The sequence below is a fragment of the Alligator mississippiensis genome, chromosome 14 (assembly GCF_030867095.1).
Source record: "Alligator mississippiensis isolate rAllMis1 chromosome 14, rAllMis1, whole genome shotgun sequence".
NCBI classification, from domain to species: domain Eukaryota; kingdom Metazoa; phylum Chordata; order Crocodylia; family Alligatoridae; genus Alligator; species Alligator mississippiensis.
The window spans coordinates 3,204,562-3,226,008 of NC_081837.1; the positions used below are offsets into that span (position 1 = coordinate 3,204,562).

The following is a 21,447-nucleotide window of genomic DNA, read 5'->3' on the forward strand; positions in this document are numbered from 1 at the left end:
CAAAAAACCCCTTCAGAAATACCATCTGTTTGTTATTTTTCTGTAGTAAAAAACAAGTGTGAACTGAGCGAAGAACTCAGAAAGACCACAAGTCAGAGTGGTTTTAACACTATGGATTTCTATTTGAAATCTCTGGTTTTATCTTATGAATCATGATTGTTGCACACCTAACAGTACTAACAATGTGTGGCACCCTTGAAAGAATCTCAAGGCTCTCTCACTGAGAATCATTGATCTATATTCTGTTGAAGTGCACACATGAACTATATGAGCTGCACCTGCACTTTGTTTTTTAATTTCTCCTTGTTCTTGTCAGTACAGTTCCATCTACAGAAATACTAGTGAATGTTGGCTGTCTTCTAGTTGGATTCAGAGATCTGGATGATGTTAAAACAGATTTTAAGTGGTTGGCTCAAAATATCTGTCCCACTGTTGCCCAGCTGAGGTTGAGAAATCACACAAGTGTAGATAAGGTTATATATGGCTCAATTCTGCATTCTTTACATGCCAAGAGTTTCCAGCTGAAGTCAAGGGAAATTTTGACTGAATAAGGAACTCTCTGAGTCTGGCTTCTAGAATCATGTTACTTGCCCGTCAGGGAATAAACTAGCATTTCTGTGACTTCATAAGCTCTTGTGCTTCAGTAGTATATTCATTCTTTAGCAAAAAGTTGGTTTCATTTTGAGTACTAAAGAAAGCAGAATGATTGGCTATCCTTTTCTTTTCTGTAAATAAGAAAGGCCAAGAGCATAAGACAGAACTGAAGGACTAAGGCCATTTACCATCAAGTAAAAGAGCAATTACATTTTGACTTAAGACCTATTGGAAAGGAAATGCATCAATTTGAGGTGACTAAACCAAGTTACTTATTCAGCCGTAGGATCAGTTGCTCCTTTGTGTCAAAAACATTATTAAATCCTGAGAAAAAATAGAAGAAAGCAGTAAGGCCCAGAGATCCTGAGCAAATTAGAAATAAGGACATCTTAGCATACCAAGTCATGACAGGTAATCCCCAATAGATGGTAAGCTAAGTGTTTGTGTTGACTTTGAGATAATGAATGCTTTAGCTAGTGACTGAAGAACTGATTAAGAAAGTAGGAACAGCCAAGCTAATTTCTATCTTCTGGTAGACAGAAGGAAATTAGTAGATTTTATTGGAGTGTTCTTATAATGATAATGGGCCTTTAGGAACAGAATACAAATGGTAGCTACAATATAGGTAGATGTGTCCTTTTTAAAAATAACAGCATTTAGCACATAAAGAGTCTCGTGAATTTTCAATGAGAGCAAAATAAAGCAAAATGTTAAGTAACTTTTATTGCAGTATTTGCTTGTTGTGTTTGCATTTAACAGAGAAATTATTTTAGATGTGAAATACAGACACATGTATAATTTAGTGCTGATGCCCAAAAACTAAAGCTAAAGAATGAGTTGCTTTGTTTGTAGGTATATTATGCCTTTGATACGTTAAGGGGAAGAACTTTGGAGAGAAATATGCAGAAGAAAGTCATTTAGGTAATATGGCCAACCCAGATGTTAAAAAGTTATGAGTCAGCCTCAAAAAAATGGTAAGTTTGGTTGAGTATGGAACTTTTTTTTTTTAATTGGGAATTTTTTTCTTTAGTTACCTGGTTTTTGAGCCTTTAGGATGCATTCAGGTTATACTTTCAAGTTTTGCTCTGTACCCACAGGGCTGGAAATTTGCACCATGTCCAATCTGCTGTGGCAGCGTATCTTGAGTGGGACATCCATCCCCAGTGTACCCTACCCACAGCCTCCCACTCACCTCTAGAAAGACAGCAGAGAAGGTGCTCCAGGGTGTACCACTGCAGGTGCGTTCAAGCATACCAGAGACTGAGATATCAAGAGTGGCCACAGGCAGACACACCAGTGGAAATGATCCAGGGTATTTCCAGGTTTGAAGGGTGGGAGTGAAAGTGAGTAGGTGAAGCATGTTTGGGGCAATCCCTGTGGAGGCACACTGTTACCACAGTCTGGACATACCCTGATTTGCTTCAGTGGGTCCAGAATTTCACTTGCTGTGTAGATAGCTCATGAGAAAATCTATGATGAAGTGGTGATCTTTGGATCATTCCTGAGCCAAATGTCCTAGCTTGCTGGTAGGCTGTTTGTCAGATGAAACCGCAAATCACAGTCCATATTGCTCATATTAATCAAAACTTGTGACACTTTTCAAAAGAGTCCAAGTAAATCTCCTGTTTCAGAAAAGGCTTACTGAGCAAAGTTTGACCTGGGTAGGTACATTCTGCATACTTCGGTTTCCTATGTATTCAAAAGGACCTGCAGAGATCTGAAAAGTGAAGCTAACCCTATGTGTAAAATACCTCTTTGGTGCTTTGAGATCCTTTTTTAGTTAAAGGACACAATAAGACTCTGAAGTGATAAAAGTTGTCATCTGCTTTGTATGCAGTGAGTCAAAAACTACCCTGCATCTTTTGTGCTGTGTGGAGTATGGTCAAAAGGAAGTGTTAGCATAGGGCAGTGGTTCTCAACTAGGGTGCTGTGGCAATATTAGCACTGTTAGGTCTGCAGCTGTCCCAGAAATTTCAAATAGGAATCCACAGTGTTCAAAACATGCTGACCTGTTGTGGTCTTGAGTTCCTTGCAATAGAAGGACTGCTCTATTATTTTTCTGTCATCAAAAGCTGTGTGAAAACTAGGAGCATTTCTGGTGGGTACCTAGAGTCTAAAAAGGTTGAGAACCACTGGCATAAGGTAAGGACAGGTGGGAAGGAATGGCAAAGGAGCAGTAGCAGAAACTTGGTATTGAGTAGGATGGTACAAAAACCTCATAAAAGTCAGACTTAACCTTCACTTGAAAATAAACTATTTCAGTTACAGAGAAAGAGAGCAGGTCTTCCACACTAGTCTCAAAAGACAGAGTCCTTCATCCTTGACATCCCTATTCTGCCCTTAACCTTGTACATGGCAGTCAGTGGGCAGTTTACTCTTCCACCTATTCCTCAGAGTCTAATGTAACATCTTATAAATCAGGCACAAAAATAAAGTTCACAGGAGATACTGTAGTAACAGCATCTTTCTTTAATAACATGAGACATTCCAAGTAGGGTTGTTTCCCACAATGTGTGACAGAGAGCACCAATTAACACTTTCAGAATAAAGACAGAGTGAGAAAATAGTTGACTATATGTGCATTGCCTCAAATAAATTAATAAAGCCATTCTTTGTGAGAGTCAGGCTACCTAAAACATCACATTAGCAAAAATGTTATTAAAATAAATTACTAGGGAACTTACTCATTTAGTCACTGGCCTCATAACTTCCTCCCTAATGGGATGTGTTTACACATCTGAGCAGGGTGCTGATTGAACCTAATAACCTGTTCAGGTTCCCATTAAATTCTGGACAGCTAAAATCAATGAGCATGAAAAGAATCCTGTCCTCTTGGTTGTTTTTATCCTCTCTAGTAGAAAAAAAATGTTGTTTGTCCCTTTTATTTCTGCAGTGAGCTGTTTAATTAGGGCACAAGTAAATTTAAAGCTCATTCAACCCTTTAAGTAAAAGTTTAACTAGGAGGGAATTGCCTCTGGTACTTAAGCTGTATCTGAATGTTCAGAAGTGCAGTATCACTTAGGCTTTTGTCTTTTTGTCTGTTCTGAATTTCTCTCGCAACATGAACCAGAGGATGGCCAGGTAATAGTTTCAAGTGCTATATCCTGACCAATATTCTTTGTAATCTGTACATATACAAGTGGTTTGTTCTTCTTGAAGCTCCTTGAAGAGATAAATATATTATTCTCTCTCAGTTCCTCACGGTGTTACTTTTGTACATCCAGAGGGAAAAGGAGAGGCAAATATTATCATTCTCCCTGGGGCATTCATAGAAAAGCAGAAGTGTATGCACGCACTCATTTAGGAAAGCTACATTGATGACTCTGGTCTCAGCTCTGTTCCTCAGAGGTTGAGAAGAGAATACACCCAATTTTGAAGGTAAAAAGCAATGGCTCTCTCAAAGCAGGGCAATCATTCTACTCCAGACTCCTCAGCCAGTCTTCACCATAAGCAAGAGAGGAGTTGGTATGTCTCAGGCCTTCAAAACTCCCAACAGGAGAGACCTAGATGCCTGACAGCTTAAAAGCTGATTTGCATACACATGATTAAAAAACCATTTCCAATTATGTCTTGTTGGATTATATTCTCAAACTGTGCCAGAGTCACCCCATGATGTGACAGTAGGCTATTTACTGCACTGTTGTGACTTGTTGAAACTGAGTATGTGCTTGAAGGCGTGATGCCCAGAAAATGGTGCATAATTCCACAGGTGGCAATGTAGGAATTGTCATGCTATATCAAGTCCATCTGGTCTTGTATCCAGCCTCTGGCAGTAGCTAGGCTATGAGATTGCATCAGAAGTATGGGCTGAAAATAATTAAATGTTCCTCAGCCAAATAGCATAATGAAGACTGGACAATAGTGTGTTGGTATAAGGTGACATTGAAGCTAAAAATATGTGGACCTTGTTGAAGTCAATGGTGAAAATATAATTAATTTATGGCTTGTGAAAGGGAGTCCTAGACTTCAAGCTCTCCATGGATTCTGGAGTATTTATATGGAGGAGTTAAAATAATGTCAGCAGAACTACTTTAGATTTCCACTGCTGACTCTAAATAGATTTACACCCCTTGGATTCCTTCGTGTATCCTATTTATAGGCCTTGTGGTGACAAACATATCTCCAAAAATGGAGTTAAACAAGATTATACATTGTCTAGATTTGTTTAATCATAAATAAAGGGTCACAACAGCCACATTTATCCTGTTTGTTACTTATTACTGTTTGCATGAATAGGTTTCATTCAAGCCCTATTGATCACAATTAAAGATTAAGATTAGAAATTGATTTTTGTTAGCTCACAGCAAGTTAATCCCAAGAATCTGTTGCTGTTGCATTGAGCTTTGCTCATGTTCTGTTAGTGGTCCTGACAGACAGGTTAGGTCAGGATTCAAAGACTAGGTACTAATATCTTAATATGACAGATAACAAGGGAATTGCTTTTTAAAGCAGCTGCTTGAGGAAGAGAAACTTGAAATAGTGAGGGGGTGGATATAGGTAGACATGTCAGAATTGCAAGAATCTGGGATTCCTAATTTTTGAGACCACCCACTGGTAATAATGCAACAAATTATAAATACACTTACTTTTTATGACATTGTAGAGCTGTTTTAGCTTCAATCTTCATTACCTACACACAATAATCCTTCTGCCTTTAAAGCTGTGTCCTCATACCAAGTGATATCAGAAATGGGCAAAAGAGACCTCAGAGATGACACTTTTAATTATGCCGTATCCTGTTAGCTAAGGATGAGTAAATGACCAAATTCTAGTGTCAGAAGCAAGGGTTTTCTGATGATGTCTGATATTGGAGTAAATGCATAATTGGGGGAGACATTAAACAAGTATTTGGGCAACAGTTTCAGTAAGTAAGCTAGCTGAGATGTAAGAGTGCAGTCAACTGAGCTCATTTTCTGTTGTACAACACTGAATCTGATCTCTCCACATCATTCCTAGGGCCACACTATAAAAAATCCAAATACCATTTGGTACAAGGGAGGGACATGTTGGCTAAGGACATTGGGGAAAACTGTTACTATATAAAAATGTCTGCATAAAATCTCTTTACAAGGGACTTGCCTGGAATGCCCCAAATGCAGAGTAAACTCCATTTTTTTCCTAGTATGGATGTATGAACCTGTCCTCCCGGGAAAGCTATTTTTTTTTCTAAAACGAAATTACACTACCATCAAGCCACACATTTGTGAAGCGCACAGAGTTCTCGGGTACTGCTGCTTGATATAGGAGATCGGATCAGGGCAGTATAATGGCTGTTGAACCACTTGTGGTATCCTTACTGGGAGAGTCCAGGGAGTTTCTAGCTACATTTTGCCTTGATCCACAGAAGGACTGCAAGGGCAAATTGCTCACAATTTTTAGATGTTGAATTCAATGGTCTGTCAGCAGTTGTTCCAGGGGTTGGACTCCCCCCTCCTTAAGCTTCAGCTTAAGGAAACACAACTCCTGATTGCAAACAAATGGCAAGGATTAACACTTAATTGTAAACCAGGTTAAAATTAAGAAACAACTATTTGTGTTGTACTGTATAACCCGATTCCCTTGGCACAAAGCCACCAGACAGATTTCTGTAATGCCAACCAGATTAAGCTTTCTAGGTCTCAGAATGCTTTAACAACACCACATATACTCATCCTCTCATCTCCCTCCCCTCCCCTTGCACTGCTCCATCATTTCTTTTAGACCTAAAATATATACATATTCCATTTAATTCATCTGGGTGACATGGGAAATACATTTTTTGATAGAAAAGCATTCTGAGTCTTCTGCTTCTGCTGGAAGTATATGGCAATATATAACAAGGTCCACAGCACATGACTAACTGTTGCATTGTAAAGGAATTCATGTCAGACTGTGGTTCCGATAATGCTTATCAAAGAGTTGCATACTACTTATCTTTCTCTGGCACAGGATTCCAGCTGCCTTTAGCAGTCAGTATATTCCTTTATCTGCAATCATTCCACGTCTGGAATTCTTGACGGTGTGCCAAATACCTTGGGTTATGTACTGTCAGAAAAGGTAAAGCCTGTGATAGGAGTCCCAAACAGAGCCAATATAGTTATTCAGCCAAGTGCTGCCATACTTCTACTATGGCACAATATAAGCTCTGACTCTTTTTTTCCTGTTTGGCGGTGTGAGATAACACAAACTGTTGTATGAACACTTAGACTAGCTGTAGGTGAAATACATTTCTGTGTCATTAAGGACTAATCTTGAGTTACTTTGACATTGTCAGCATTTTATTGTGCTTAGAGTAATATCTTCCTTTTCTCTCAAAAATGTGATGATAGCTTTTATTATTGGGTTCAAAAGAATAATACTTGACCCGAGTCATGCTATTTGCCTAAATGCCTCCCAGCTCCTTCGGCTGTTTACCAAAATGCAGTTTTTCCATACAGAATTTCCCATGACAGATTTGTGTTTGGTTAAATAACCAGTTTGGTGTTTTAGCTAAAACAAACAATATTATTGTGATCAGATTAAAGATTGCTATTAGCTAAATATTGATCTTCACAAAAAAGTGTTGTTTGTTTTTCTTTGAACACTTGCAGATCCTATTAACCAAATGATGGTTGTCCGGAAGATACTAGTGGGACTGTTTTTGGGGAGTTTTTTAACCTTGAAATTGAGAAATATTTAAAGAAATGTGGGTACAAGAGAGATTTTCCTGATAAACAACTTGGCTTTGTCTCTGCCATTGTGTTTCAGTAAAAAAAGATTTCTGTTTTTGAAAGGTTGAATAGGCAACTTGAATATATTATTTGTCCTTGATGTTTCTCATCTACTAAATGTTCAATCACCTAGTTCATTTAATTAGCATAAAAGAAACTGATGAAAAGTAGTGTTTAATTTGGCACATTATATGTATCCACCCTAAATTTCTGGGGTTGGATTTTACAGAGGATGCTGTAGATTCACAACACTGTCTCCATACAGATTTTCCCCTTTTATAATGCTCTTTAAAATATATATGAAGGAACAGTAACAAAATATATTTTGGTTTATTTGTGAAGAGACTAGTTTTTTTCAGTCTGCTACAGAAGGATGTGCAAGAGAAAATGTTGTTATGCTGCTTTACCTCTGAAGACAGTTGTCTATATCCTAGGTTTCTGGTAGTTGTTTCCTTTCCTAAAAGACTCTCTGTTCTTTCTTAGTAAAAAAATAAGAAAAAGATCCTTGCTTTGAATAAATATATTTTTGTCTACAGCCTCTTACTTAAGTTGGCATCATTATTATCATCTTAAAAGTAACTCTATAAAAGAAAAACCCACATGAGATATCAGGCACAGTAATTATATTGGTGCATTAAAAATAATTATGCTATTGCCATAATTATTTGGAGGCTTTGGCTGAAGTTTAAAAAAGATCATACAAGATAAAACATCCAACTGCCATTTCTATGTAACTATGAAAAAGAATAATACTTAAGTGTACTTCAACTCCCAGAACATTTCTTCTCCAGAGAGCATACTATGCAGAAACAAGTATTAAACCCCAGGACCTGGATTTAGACAAGTTAGCTTAATTGACTCTTCTTCTCCCTGAAATTCAGAATGTCATTCTATGAGTTGCTTCAGTTTTGTAGTGCAGAAAATAAAGAATTTCAGAAACATTTGGCTAAGTTGTCATAACTGAGATGAATACAGCTTCCTTCATGTAGGTATCAGACCCAAATGTAGCATTTGCTAGTTATTTTCACATGATAAAATCATCATTTGCAAGGCTATCTTAAAGTCTATAAATTTGCTATGTGATATGATGCGGTATTGTGACACTACATCGATGGGAGTTCTTCAGGATATGAAATTTTGTTCCACAGGACAGAAGTAGGAAAATTGCACCCTGTGTCATTGGCAATTTAGCTTGTTGCCCAAACTGGTTCTTTTAATTATTAGCATAAACTTTAAAGGCTTTATTAGCATAGACTTTAAAGGCTTCCTCTTACCATAGAAACAATTTTTCTGGCATAGAATTTCTCTGAAGGCATGTTGGTGGTTTACCTATAGAGGGACACTGTATTCCTGATTCAATTTGACAAGTGGTTTTGCAACCTATATTAAAATCTAATTAAACATCTCTTCAGCACACAGACAGGTGTTTACAAGATATTTGACTATAACTGGTACCTTATTTGGTAAGCTAAGCTAAAACCAGTGAAAGAGTGGCTTTAAATGATCCTGTTATTCCAGGTGGTGGTATATTCACATCAGTATGGAGACATGTTGGCAGGACTCGGAAGCTTTCGTAACCTCTGCCAGTACTACATTTCTGCTAGGCATTTAGACATTTTGGCACCTTTTCCAGTATACATCCAATATTTACAAATACTTTAAATAAGGTAAATCTATTCAACACAATGTAAAAGATAGAGGGTGCATCAACACATGCAATTAATATGACTGAATAAACTCCGGCACAATTTGAGATGAAGGAAACTAATCTGGACGTCACCACCTACACATGGGTCTAAGAGCAATAATTTACTCCCCCATTAGATAGTACTTGTGTCTGATGGGACTAGCCGACAGTGCAGTAAATTAGTCTTCACTGGCCTAACTGCTGCACATGTGTAGACAGTGACTCTTTACTGTGCAGCAAATTAGTCTACTGTGCAGTAAAGCGCACATGTAGACATGCCCAGAGTGCTGTTTTAGTAGTTGAACTTCTAGCTGCTCTCCTCCACCTGCTGCTGTAGGGAAAGTTTTCTCCAGGCACTCATAATGCATGGTGCTGGGGGTCCTGATCAAGTTGACCTGGCAAATTCTGGAATAAACTATTTTTGGGCACTAAGCCGTGAATCTTTCTTTTTGCTTCTCAGGTACAAAGGCATAAGAACCTATGAGTGTATGAGAGCTAAAAAACTGCTCATTTGAGGTCATATTTCTCATAGAAACTGGCAAAGTAAATGCTTTTTTCACTTGCTCGTCCTACTAAATTTCCATTGCATTTTTTTAGCTTGTTTCAGAAGGAACAAATCAACTTATCACCTAATGGTGTCTTTGGCATGCCAGCAACCAGGATCTGGCTGCTGCCATTACATCTTTAGAAATATATGTTTTCTTTTAACTTCATTATGGCTGATGAAATGTGCTGACGTGTCAAGGCAGGAAACTGAAGTCCATATTTATCCCAGAGCTGGTACTGCCTGCACGACAGCATCAACAATGACAACAGTAGCACCACTTTTTGTACGTCTTCCTGCCAATATGATTATCTCTGGTAGGGAAAAGGTCACTTCCACTTCTGGAATGATTCTATGCGTGACCTTTCTTCTGTGAATGTATTGCAATTCTGTGGCCTTTCCCCCCCACCTATCTACAGGAAATAATTCTGACTTTCAGAATATCTACAAATAAACCAACTAACACATGTGAAAAAAAATGCTTTTGAAATTATTTGCTTCTCAACTGCCTATAACAAAGTCCAGTGGCCGAGAGTGGACTTTATTAAAGCCAGCAAGAAATTTGCCTGGTTTCTTCTTCCTTTCTCACCATCTCAAGGGCTATAAAAATGAAATCCAGCAAGTAAGAGCTAGCTGATGTTATTCATTCCTCATGCCAGGCTAATGAGACATCATCAATATATTTTTTTTAAATGTGCGAAATCCATTTTGAGGTAACCGCTACAGTTTGAAGGAAAACTCTGATTCACTTGTTATTGAGTCAGGAGCTAATTGAGAAAGTTGCTCTCTTGACTTGTTGAACAGGTTACAGAGAGAATGAATCAGGGATCTCTTTTTAGAAAGCCTCTTGGGTGGAGTGTTATCAAGCTTAACCTGGCTCAAGTCCTTCTTTGGGTTCTGCAGTTTGTCCCCTAGTAGCACTGAATAAGAATTGAGTTGAATTAAAGAGATAATTTAAGTTTTGTAATCATATCATTTAACAAGCCCAGTCCTGAAACACAGACCTATCTCCTAAGTGTCCTCCCGCTCAGCAGAAAATTCATTCATAGCGTCTCACTCTGTTTAATACTACCATTCCCCTTTAGACAACTATTCATTGGTCATGGGACCCTGCATAGGATTACTTTTGTGTCAGTGCCCTTGCTTCCTTGATTTTCATGCGGATTTTCTGTTGTTTTTCTACTTGGAAAAAGCAATGCACCTATTTCTGCTTTGCTGAAGGGCAGGAAAAATGTGACCTAGATCAATAGGAAGTGCAAGGCCTCAACTCTGGAGGTGGCAGTAGGAGAAATGCAGCCAGGATGTTGGGAACTTCATGTTCACATCAAACGGGTTATTACTGTCCCTTTCTATCTAAATAGTGCAAGAGTAGGACTGAACATAGGATTTAAATACCTTATTTGGTATTAAATGTTAGTTTGCTCCTGTCTCCTATTATTGTCAATCAAGGGAATTAAATTGGATATACAAACGTTTGAAGGACCCTTCAACTTTGGGTATTACCAGTGTTGCTTACCTAAGTTAAAGCCGCATCAATGGCAAATTATATTAATATTTACTTGCAAATATTGTACTTTACTAGGGTGTGCGTGTGAGAGAGAATGAATAGGTGAACTTTTTCTGATGCCTGTCAACCTCTCACTGTAATTTATAACATTTCAATGAATAAATTTCTGTAGAACATAAAGTTAAAACATTATCATAATGTTTATTTCAGTAGCTTAACTAATTTTATGATAATTCATGATAGCTTTTTTTTTTTTAAATTGAAATGTCACTTTTAAAATCATCACTTTTTATTCATGAGAATAAAAGATTTGGTGCATTCAACAGGGAGTTGCAAAGGGCATTGCTATGAAAAATGTCAGCATTAATTTGTTCCTCTCGTGTATACAGAGATTCTGATGTCAAAAGGTAAATGTTTTGGCATTAAATTCTTTTGGACCTCTTAATCACAGTAAATCTTCTCAGGTCAGATTAGTGTCTGCTGGGTATCGGTTTGTTTGACTTTGGCCCTCTGCTATGAGACTTTGATGCTAACATTTATGTTGCACAATAGAGCCAAGAATAAAGCCAGTGCAAATGGAGCATTGTAGATTGCCAGAGAGATTTTTCTTACTGTTTGTCATTCTCCATCCCGTATTCTCTGCATTCTTTCAGTGAGTGACCCAGGCATGCTACTGTCAACTCAGAGCACTAAACTATGATCTCAGCTACCAGGCACGTGACTGCCAAATTAATTTGAAGTTTAGTGCAATTTGGTGCAGATCTCTTGTGTTGCAAGTGTTAAAGTACACGTGTGCACAATAAACATAATGTGCTCTGTGACATTGGGATGTGCTTTTAATTCATGTTAAACTGTTGGCATTTACAGTTTCTAAAAGGAAGGCCTTTGTCCAGATTGAAACACTGACAAGCCACAGACTTCTAGAAAAAATGCATCTCAAGACGTTTGTTATTCTCAAAGGTCTGTAACATTCAAATTCTATAAAATTAAAATCAGTGTGATTAATCCATTCTTCTGCTAAACCTTTGTTGCTTGCTGTGCTGTCATATTGTCTCCAAAGAGGTAAGGCAGGTAATCCTAGAGCACCCACAGTCGAGATGGAACAGGGAGCATATTAAAATGCCTGCAGGGTTCTGGGGTGTCTGATATTCTCTGGCTGAATGGCAGTTTCCTACCTCCTAAGGAAGGACTTTGGCTAATCTGGGGAGTGTACCTGAGAATCTCACAGCTAGAAATAACGAGGGACTCAAGTGTTTGGGCCCACTTAAAACAGACTAATGGCCATACAGTGGGCTACTGGGGCAGTTTATAACAGCACATGTGCCATGAATGTTGCTTTAAAAAAAAAATTGCTCTACTAAATGTGTTATACTTACTCAGTCAACTAAAATTATAACATTGCTTTTACATACAATATGTAGACCTATACATGTACCAACGCACATCTATTGTACCGTTAGAAAGAAATATCCGGTTCTTGCAGACTTTCAAAAGGGAAATATAAAGTTGCAGCTACACTGACCTGAGGTGCATACAGAACTGGGATATGGGCAATATATGTAAATTAACCTTTGAATGGAATACATTTGTGAATATTTCTGTGAAAAAATAATCTTATTTTGAAAAATTAATCATGTTTAAGGAAAAATTATTTTTGCATGCTTTTCATAAAATGTCCATATTGAGCAAGGCATACTTTAGTTGTCAACAAATTTAGATTACATCTATCTCTAGAAAGATCTTGGAGCAAAATCTGTGCCCTCATGATATGTGAAATAACTATAAGTTATTAAGTGGCAAATATGTGCTCTGGGCTGTTCAAGAAATACAACTAGGAAAAAAATCTGAGTCCTCAGGAACTTGCGTTACAAATGACAATATAGTTCTTTGCAGACAATGAGACCAGAGAGCATGCTAGGCAGCATTTTGTAGCATGCCAATCTCACAGGAAAAAAGGAAATGTCATATGAAAATGGATTGGAAGAAGATATGAAATGTGCAGGTTGTACAAAGGCAACTGGATCCTCTCTTAAGACTAGGCATAACGACAGGTGAGCTGAAGATAAAGTGAATGAGATTTAGTGTTAAATCTTTATGCCAAAACCTTAATTTTCTTATGTATAAAATAAAAATAATACAAACCTAATTAAGAGGTATATTATGATCTTTAATTAATGTGTGAGAGCCGTTGTGGACATGGAAAAAGCCATATAAGTTGCTATGAAGTTGTGATATTTTGAAAACACAACTTTGAAATGGAGCATTATCCAAGGGGGGACCTGCATTCTAGGCAACTGAAACATGAATACGCACACAACCCCATTTACTAGCATGAGCAACTTCAATGCACAAGTGGGGTAATAGTAAAATATGCACAAGAGCATATAAAGAGTGTTTTATTCTCTGTTTTGTTGGCTTATAGTGACTTTTGGTGGATCAAGTCAGGACTTCCTCTTGGAGTATGAAGTATTTGTTACTGAATACTGAGGAAGAGATTAACTAATCATCAGGAAAGCATGGTAAAAAGCATTTCTGTTCTGCTTATTAATTCCTTGGAACTGGTGTCAATGCTCCCTTGAAATTGGAGCTTCAGGGATTGTTTTAACCCCACAGCTGAAGCATCTCTGCTGAAAGGACAGGAACAGCTTTGTAGCTTTTCTCTAAAATCTTACACAAGTCATTCAATATTTTGCTTATGGCACTAATTATTTTCTTTCTTTTTAGAGAAAAGCATTCAGCATTTTGGTGAAAATATTTTATGTGACTAGTGGGTCATTTCCTTTGCTATGAAAGACTGTACATTGAATATTTTATTTAAAGGAAGGTGTGTGTATTCATCACTATTTAATTTGCTATGAGATCTTTGATATTTCACAGATCAAAGTGGTAAAAACAAATAGTGATGTTTAAGTATAGAAGACTGCGCACACATTTTAAATAACTGCCCTGAATTGTCCTTCCTGCTGTGATGCTTTCATGCAGATAAGCCTGCAGCAATGTTCACTTGAGCTAAAGATGTCAGTAATCTTTGGTCTCTCCATGGAAACAGTCATCAGCCATAGAAAGCAAAGCAATTAAAAAAAGCAGGTTTCTTGGGGGAGGCGGCAGTTTCTAAATGGCCCCTGAAATACTCCATATGAGATCTGAGTTCAGCTTCATAGGTTGACCAATAGGTAACTATGAAAGAGTGCAGGATATCTGTAGTGTTAGTTTCAGTAGGAAGTTAGGAACCCCTGAGCTCTTCATCCCTAGATGCATGGGAACTTTGAAAATGATTGCCAAAGCAATTGTGCAAATGAACTGATACTCCAAGTCAGTGATCCCCAACACATGGTTCATGGTCCACATGCTACCCAGGAGATACTCCAACGTTGCTTATAGCCATAGGAAATGCTACTTCTGTTCAGATGCAAAAGGTTTTCCCATTAAAGTTTAACTGTTTCACTATTGCTTCAATCACTAAGTTTCTCAAAGAATGAGTCATTAGTCTGTTGATATATTTCCACCTATGGCCATTTTGGAATATGAAGTGCAGAGTTCTTTATTAAGCTAACAGTACTAGCTTCAAAATTGTATTTCCTCCATTATCCTCTAGTCTATACCATTCCTGGGTCCAGGAGGTTCAATTTAGCTGATGTTACAGCTTCTCTCTAGCTGCTCTGCTAGCTGATGCTAGTACCTCTCTCATGTGTGAACTCTTGATATCAGCTAGCATTATATGTAGCTTATGTTGGGGCAAATTGAGTTCTTAGTTGCCCTCATGTAAATCTGGAGTAAGTTTTTTATTTCTTTGCAGTTATTGAAGACTGATGCTTGAATGACAGAGTAAGATTAAGACCCTGGATAGCACTTGTCATAGGAGGATCTCAAGGCACTTCACAAACATGAATTTTAAAGACTATAAAACCCCTAAGGTATTAGAATCTTTCAAGCACAGTGAGGCATTGTCCAAGATTGGAAGAACCAAGTCCTTTCCTCTAATTATGTCAACATCCTGACTTCCTGTCAGATTGTCATGTTACAAACAAAATCAGGTCAGTTAACAGCATTTTTAATAAAATTATTGTCAAAAGCCAAATTTGTAAGATCTTCATCTTATGCAGAGGAAAGGCCCACACAACATACCAGGTTCAGGAGAGTACAGACTGAGTTTTTAGCCACCTGTACAAGTAAATCCCTAGATCATCTTGTACAGCTTTCATATCATTTGGGTATATAACAAATGACAGTCTGTTGATCCAGTCACATTGCCGACACAGGTTGATTCCTGATCTAGTTTTTGATCTCCTTTGGCATCAAATTTACTTCTTTATCTTCACCTTCAATGCTGCACCTTACCTGTGTTAATAGTCTTTGGTTTCTCTGCTACTCATGCCCTATGTCCTGCAAGCTTTTCAAATTGACATTCATTTGGTACACTGTATATCTATTCACTAACCTCTGCACCTCTTCCTGGAATGTCCTTCCCCGTCCTGCATGATATGCAGTCTCTCTATCTAATTTCAAATCCCTCTTCAAGATTAATTTGTTTCCAGTGGCTTTCTGATGCTTACTCATACCTGCCCTCTTGACTGACTTGCTTCTGCAAACTATAAATATATCAAACTCTGGAAAAAATTTCACAAATAATAAAAAAGAACCAAGAGGAGATGTGGATAACAAAAGTATACCTTATAGTCTTTCCCTTCCTTGGGATAGGTCTAACTTATGTCCCTTCATAGCTCACAGTCTGCCTTTTTTCCTGTAAAGCATAATGGATACAGCTATGCTCCTACACAACTGCTCAGTAATTAATCTTGTTCCATTAGAGCTCAATGTCCTTAGTTCAGAAGCAACAGCTGCGTACCTTAAAAATTCTTTAAGGTTCTCTAGTGCCTTCTAAGCAAGCATCTCCAAGTTCTTTTGACACACCATTTAACTTTGTTAACCTTCTCTGTGAAGCAGATAAGTGGAGGGTTTTTTCTGGTTTGTAGTAGGGAAACGGCCATATGTTAACTGATTTGCTCCAAGTCAACTAGAAAGCCTATATGAGAGCCGGGAACAGGAATTAGTGCTCCCAATTCCCCACTCTGGCTCCTATCTAGAATAGCATCCTTCCTTCCTTTATCTTCCTAAGGTGTGGCAAGCAGACGTCATAAAGGTATTTCGCATACTTAGTTCTGCTAATTGGAAATTCCCTCTCTTGTGGGATTCTTTTTCCCCCCCAGCTGTCCTAGGCAACCAGGAGTTGTCTAGGAAGTAAAGTAATTTCTCAGACCCCTTCCACTTATTATTATTTTAGTTAGATACTGAATAAGACAGAACTGGATTGATCAGGGTATTGTTGCCATGTGTCTGGATTGCATGTTTGGATCTGTACCAGAAGTCATACTATCTGACGTCTGGGTTTTTTTGGGTAAAAGAGCTGGCATTGTTTGATTGTTGTTTCTACTGTATGCATGTCCAGCTAACAAAGCTATCACATTGGGCCATGATCTTCTGGTTGGATCCTCTGGGATGGGCCTCTGCATTCAGGCACAGTGCTGTCATTTTCAATGAGACTCTGTGGAGGTGGGAGGATGTGCTAACATGGATCTGATTGCAGGATTAGGGGCATAATTATCATCAGTTAGCAAGCTCCTTTGCTAGTGAGCAATTGAAAAGAATAGCCTGTGGAAATTCACTGCCTTTCATCTCGGCCCTCCTGATGATACCTCCTAGGCAGAGCCCTCGGCAGGGTTGTTTTTAATCTCACTCCCATCCCGCCCTGCACAAACTCTTCCTGTTCCTGTACTTTTTTTCTTATACTTTTCTCCAGATCCTGCTCATGGTAATTTCAATCCAGTTCAACCACTTAATGGGGGAAAGACTTTATTCTGCTTTCTGCAATCTACATTTCTTTTTCTGCCCAATTCCAGCAGCCATGGCCATGTTTATTTTTCCTGCCCCTGCAAGTGTGTGAGTGGACCAAGCAGTATCCCCCTCTTGCTAAAAGTCTCTGCTCTTAGGTAGTCTTTGGTGGCACCCTGTCAAGAAAAATGCCTCTGTTCATGCTGCAGCTGTGCCTTGAAGAGGTAGGACACTCCATTCTCCAAGCCTGTCAATCTCAGCACCTCTTGTGGGCACTGAAATTCAAGGAGAAAAATGGAAATACTGCAGAAAGGAGAGCATAACCGTTCTAATCGGTATAATTGCTCTCTGGCTATCTGAAATCAGTTCTGAATGTATGATGTTCAGTAAAATAATAATTACCATAGCAACACATGCTACTCTGTTACAGAGATCATCCTTACGAAAGCGGATAAAGCCTGAACTCTTTGCAAAGCTCTAAGAGCAATTTGTATTTCTTCGCCTTCTTTCAAATCATTACATTTGAAAATTGCAAACAGATGTCGTAAGGTAAACAGCAATCAAATATTTCTCATGCATTTCCTTCTAAGATAGGACTAGATCAGTGGTTTGTACTTCTTGGGTTGAATTTAGCTAAGAGTCTCAATTACAATCCATGCAGATTGACTGTAGTTGAGGTAGGTGACTGTGGTGGGACTCTTTTTGATTCTCCATGGCTCTGGTACGTGCTCCTAACACAATTAAAGAAAACATATATTCAACTACTGTTGTCCTCTAAGGCTCTAAATTTCCATGATCTTCCCTCTGGGTAAGAGCAACAAATAAATCTGTCCAGCTGAAAGCCTCTGGGAGTTGCTGGAACAAGTTTGGGAGGTCCACATCAGTTTGGTAAGCAGGGGCCAAACATGAGTCATGAATTTCTTCTCTTGAATTATAATTGGTAGGATAGGGAAATGACAGCAAGTTCTTGCTTCGGTTTTGTGATTGCATTAACTTTCTTTGGAGAAAAAAAGAAGCAGGTTGCTCATGAGCACTGGAAAGCGCATGTTGTCTTGTTGTGGGTTTGCTTTGAGCGTTGGGCTGTTGGCAGTGTTGTTCTTTTAAGAAAAAGTAGAAAACTTTATTTTTGTAAGTAAAAAAAAAAAAGGTGGATTTTGTAGAAAGCTGAAAGGTAAATTGGACAGTTCAAGTGCTGTGCATCTACCAATTTGACAACATCCTTGTTTCCTTTTTGAAGACTTCTTCATGGATTATAGCCAGGAGGGTTTCCGTCTAACAGATTTCTTGTAGCTAAGACAGAACAGGTGTGTGTGGAATCAGCATGCCAAAGTTTATCCTTATCAAGGTGGTGTAGTTCTCCGCCTATTCCTATTAAGGCATTGCTAAAAGAAGAGGGTTGACTATGTGTATGCTTGTTTGGAGAAGAGTCCTGGTGTGTGTCTTTGAATTTATAACTTTGCAGTGAATGTTCAGCACAGCTCAAGTGACTGATAGCAGTGTTTCCAGTCAAATAATAATATAAAAATGTATTTGAAAAGGGAAAATTGTTTTAGCTAATTTTAAAGAAGAAATACAAAAATAGCAATGGTCCCAGATGTTTAATTTGTGTTCTTCTAAAATGACAGAAGTAGGGTTGAAGAAGCCTTAGCCCTGCAGGGGCTCAAGAGCTACTGAACTGTGTGAATGATGGATGGCTATGCTCAGAATGGCTTTCTTTCCAAAACGAAATTTTTCAGGTCATTAATTCATAACATGGGGGTTTTGGTCTATTGCCCTTTTTATTGTGCGGGGGACAAACTCTGCTAACCGATTTAATTTGTTTAGGGAAGTGGTCAGTGAACATACCCTGCATCTTTATTTTTCCCAACATCAACTTTAGGATGTTTGACCCACAATAGATGGTAACACTTTTGAAGGATTAATTTACAATCTATCCATAAATAATTCTTTGATGTGTTTATTTATGTAAGAGTGGAATGATTCCAAGAAGTGAAAAAGCTGTTCTTTCTGCCTTCTCTCTCTGTATCCATCACCATAGTGAAAAGGCCACGTCAGAGTTGTTTTACACACAGAATGGAAGCTGCTTACATTTGCTTGTCTTCTCAATTCCTCTTGAAGATAAGTTTTAAGTTCTGTGCCCTCTACAAACTAAGTTGTAGCCCTAGGCTCTCAAAAGCCTCACTTTTCTTGACTAGTTCCATTATATTTGATGAGTGCAGCTGTCATAGTAGGTCCTTGAAGGAAAGACAGTCCCCTTCTTCTTAAAATGTTTAATGGATTTACCATATAGATTAAAGTAATCATTGAACTTAACAAAATACAAGAGGCCAAAAATTTGCAGTCTTTCAGAGCGCTTTGTCATTGCAGTGGTATAGTATTCTGAACATGTCAGAAGCACGGGTGATTAGGCTGACATGAGGAGGTGCAGTTGTTCATATTGTAGGGGTCAGAATGAGCATTTCTTATGTGATCTATATCAGTGGTTTTCAACCTGTGGTCTGTGAGCCCCTGGGGGTCCACAGACTATGTCTGAGGGGTCTCCAAAGATGACCGTGATCAATCAAAGTAAGTGAATACGGATGCTTAAAATTCGAAGAGGTCCGCACCTCCATTTGAAATTTCCAAAGGGGTCCACATCTCCTCTCAACATTTTTTAGGGATCCACAAATGAAAAAAGCCTGAAAACCACTGATCTATATCATTGCACTATAAGTAGCCTATGCCAGAGTTGCACTTTCTGCTGCAGCTTTAGCTTCTGCCTAAGACAGTATACTGAAGTAGACAAGCTCTTCAGGTGCGTATACATTAAAGCAGCTGAATGGGCTATTCCATTATAATATCAAAAGTATATTTAGCTCTGGCAGTTGATGTGCACTGGAGAACCTTAAGACCAAATCCTGCCCTCAGTGACACTGCTGCAATTTTATTTGTTACTTCCGTTTTGCATGGGTCTAAATGGCATGATATCCTATGTAGTAAATACTCTCAATTAACTTATTACGGAAAGAATTAGAGAGTGGGGGGCGATTTGATACGTTTATTGCAATTCCTTCAGCAAGTTTGTAGCTGTTTCAAATAACAGAATTAAGCATTGTGTTTTGAAGTAATTTCTGTCCCAATAAAATAATAGCTTTATTTTGATTAACTGTTTGCACAGCATATCCACAAAGCAAATGCATATGTGGTAGAGAAACAAGTAACTCCATTTTCCATATGAGCCCCAAATTATGTCTCTTTTCCCCACCAACCTGTTGATGACTTAAAAATGCTAAGGGCCTGAAAGTATGGCTCTCTCTGTAATAGCGATTTAATGTTGGGCTGTGAAAATGCCAGTTTTCTAAACTGCACGTTTTGTTCTTTCTTTTTATTTATTCATTCTTCTGGCACTGAATTTCCAGCGTTTTTTCCTGGCTATTTCTGGGAGACAGAATCTGTTATTTTCAGTGGCTGATTTCAGTCCCACAGTTGATTTCTAGCAGCAGCAGCAGCAATGAAATACTTCTGAAAAGGGGTTCTCTTCAAAGACACAATGTGTACATTAGTGCAGAGAGAAGCAAGTACGTGTTTTCACTTGCAGTTTAAATGTTTCTTTGTTAGTTTTTCTTTTTATTCGTCTTTGCTTTCCATGTTTCCATAACAACAGGATGAACCAATGTACACTATGTTAGTATTTTTCAGTAAAGTATTCAGTTTGGCTTTCCTCTTTCCTCCTTGTTTTGTACGGATATTGAAAAGGGTACAAATTGGATCAGATAATTTGTCTTCCACCCTCGTGAACTGTTGGTAAGGTATTCATAGGTTAGAATCGCTTCTGACTTACTGTAATAATCAAATCAATTTTTTCTGTAGTAGTTGTCCATAGTATTCACATTTTCCACACTTCTTTTCTTCTCTCATTTGCACATCACAGCAACTTGGCTTTCGGCCAAGGAACCCTGGACAGAGCCTTCCAGCACCGCTCTGAGCTCTGCCCAGCAACGATCGGTTGGGAATGACATGATGTGCTCAGAAAACACTTCCTGCACATTAAGCCACATTTCTAAATGGGGAGACTGGCCAGGCTGTGGGATCACTGACAGCTGATGTGCTGGCTTCAGCTGACGTGCCTTCCTGACAGTGCTCTCTGGTGAAAAGGGCTTTCTTTGATTATTTTTAACCAAAGTTGTCAGCTTGGAGGTGTCCTCTTTTCTAGGTTTAGAGCGACTAATTTTTCAGGACATGAAGGATGAAATGTCCACAGAGAAATTTCGGAATTTAAAATCGCTGTTCACAGCTATCCTCTGCTAAAATCCCCATTTTAAATCAATTTAAGCCTCAGATGTGCTAGAAATCATTACTCCTATCTGACAAGCAGCTGTTTGTTTCAGTTTAAGAACCATTAGGTAACTGAATAAAGAAGGCAATCTCATTTTGGAGTCACCTGGCTTATGAATTGTGTTGTTTTTTTCTAGTAAGAATGTAGAAGCAATGATGATTAGGAAAAGCCACAATAGTGCTGTGATGTTTGATCTTTTATGGATCATTTTTCTTCTAAACAGGGGCATTTTAGAGTTTAGGCTCAAGTGGACATTGTCACGTATGCATTTTCAGTTTTGAT

The 21,447-nt window shown here is 38.3% G+C and overlaps 1 protein-coding gene across 2 annotated transcripts in view; it reads left to right on the forward strand.

Moving 5' to 3' along the window:
- Window positions 1–21,447, forward strand: part of PPM1E (protein phosphatase, Mg2+/Mn2+ dependent 1E) — an 89,257-nt gene that overhangs the window by 12,466 nt on the left and 55,344 nt on the right. The gene's annotated exons all lie outside the window — the stretch shown is intronic.